The sequence below is a fragment of the Phragmites australis genome, chromosome 8, assembly GCF_958298935.1.
Source record: "Phragmites australis chromosome 8, lpPhrAust1.1, whole genome shotgun sequence".
NCBI lineage: Eukaryota > Viridiplantae > Streptophyta > Magnoliopsida > Poales > Poaceae > Phragmites > Phragmites australis.
In genome coordinates this window covers 13,082,305-13,084,651 of record NC_084928.1, presented here as the reverse complement: position 1 = coordinate 13,084,651, position 2,347 = coordinate 13,082,305, and positions in this window count along the sequence as shown.

Below are 2,347 nucleotides of genomic sequence, written 5' to 3'. Positions count from 1 at the left end.
TTCACTGCTATAATTAAAGGCAAGCAATGGGTGGTATGATACAAGCTTTACAGAATTGTTACTGTTCTTGAAGAAATTATTTTCAAAAGAAAATGTGCTGTCAGAAAACATGTATTAGGCCAAGCAAGTTGTGTAACCATTGAGGTTGGAAGTGTAGAAAATACATGCATGTCCAAACGATTGCATGATATATCATGGAGAGCATGCAGACTTGAAAGCATGTCTCATCTGTGGTACAGCATGGTACAAGCGCGACGGTGATGATATTGATGGTGAATGAAAGAAGAAAAGGCCTCCCGTTAAGGTGATGTGGTATTTTCCTACAGTCTCCTGTTTGGAGCATTTATTTGCAAACAAAATGCATGCTGAACTGATGTGATGGCACGCCAAGGAGTGCAAGGATGATGGAATGCTGAGACACCCCGCTGATTCTATATAGTGGAGAAACATCGATAGAAAATATAAGAAGCTCTTTGTAGAAAATGTGAGGAATATAAGATTTAGGTTGAGTACGGATGGGATGAATCCATTCAGCAACATGAGCAGTAGTTATAGCACTTGGTCCTTGATTCTATGTATCTACAACCTTCCTCCTTGGTTGTGTATGAAACAGAAGTATATTATGATGCTGGTGCTAATACCAGAGCCAAGACAACCTAGCAACAATATTGATGTCTTCCTGAAACCATTAATGGAAGATCTTGTAGTACTATGAAACGATGGTGTGCAGATATGGGATGCATACAAATGAGACAACTTCACCCTACACCCAATACTGTTCATAACAATTCAGGATTGGCGAGCTCTTAATAGCCTATCGAGCCAGACTATCAAAGGCTACTATGAATGTGTGCATTGCTTGACTGAAATAGAGAGCTTGTGGCTGAAGAACAGCCAAAAAATGGTGTACCTAGGTCATCGTAAATTTATTCGCAATAATCACCCGTACCGCAGCAACAGGAGAATTTTTTATGGGAAAGTTGAGAATCGATCACCTCCTAAGCATCGCATTGGGAGGCATGTACATGAGATGGTAAAGGGACTTAGGGTTACCCTTGTAAAGGGACGCGGGAGTACATCGGTTCCGAAATCTAATTTTAGAGCTCCTATGTTCAAAAAGAAATTTGTTTTTTATGACTTATCTTATTGGCCATATTTGGTGGTTTGACACGCAATCGATGCCATGCACATTGAGAAAAATGTATGTGATAGCTTGATTGGTATATTATTGGGCATGTTTGGCAAAACAAAGGATACACTCTAAGCACGAAAGGACTTGAAATGTTTGAAACTCAGATAGGATCTAAGATATGGAAGAAGGCGATAAATATCTTGGTCTTGCTAGCTACAGTCTGAGCAAGGCGGAGAAAATTGCAATGTGCAAGTACTTATATGGAATCAAAGTTTCATCCGGTTACTCCGCTAACATAAAGACACTAGTAAACATGAAAGATTTGAAACTAACTGGCATGAAGTCTCATGATTGTCATGTGATGATGACGTAGATGCTTACAATTGCAATTTGAGGTATTCTGCCATTGAATGTCTGAAACCCAATCATAAAGTTGTGTTCATTCTTCAACGCGGTATCACAGAAGACCATCGATCCAACCAAACTAGATAAGCTGCAGGAAGACGTGGTTGAGACTCTATCCCAGCTTGAGGCGTTGTTCCCTCCATCATTTTTTGATATCATGGTGCATCTCATTGTTCATATTGTGAAAGAGATACAAATTCTTGGCCCCATGTTTCTGCATCAGTTGTACCCTTTCGAAATGTTCATGGGAGTTCTAAAGAAATATGTTCATAACCAAAATTAGCCAGAAGGCTGCATGACCGAGGGGTAGGGAACTGAGGAGGTCATTGATTTCTGTGTCGACTACATGAATCTCAAATCAATTGGTGTGCCTGTATATCGCCATGAGGGGAGGCTACAATAGAAATGGATGATAGGTGCAAACTCATTACACACTAACGACCCTATTTCATTCACGCAAGCACACTTTGCAGTCTTACAACAATCAGTTGTAGTGGACCTATATGCCGAAGAACATCAGAAGATGCTACGCACCAGAAACCTAGGGAAGTCCAATATTTGGATTGCGCGAGAGCACCGAGATCATTTTGGCGTCTGGTTATGTAGACAGATGATGGTTAAGCAGATAGAGTGTGCTCAGTTGAATGTGTTGGCTGGATCGTCAACTACAATCCTCACATTACAAGGATAGGACATAAATGGCTATACATTTTATACGAGAGCTCAGGATAATAAGAGCGCCAACCAAAATAGCGGTGCCTGTATAGATGTATACGACTGCAATGGAAATAGGGAGACCTACTACGGATT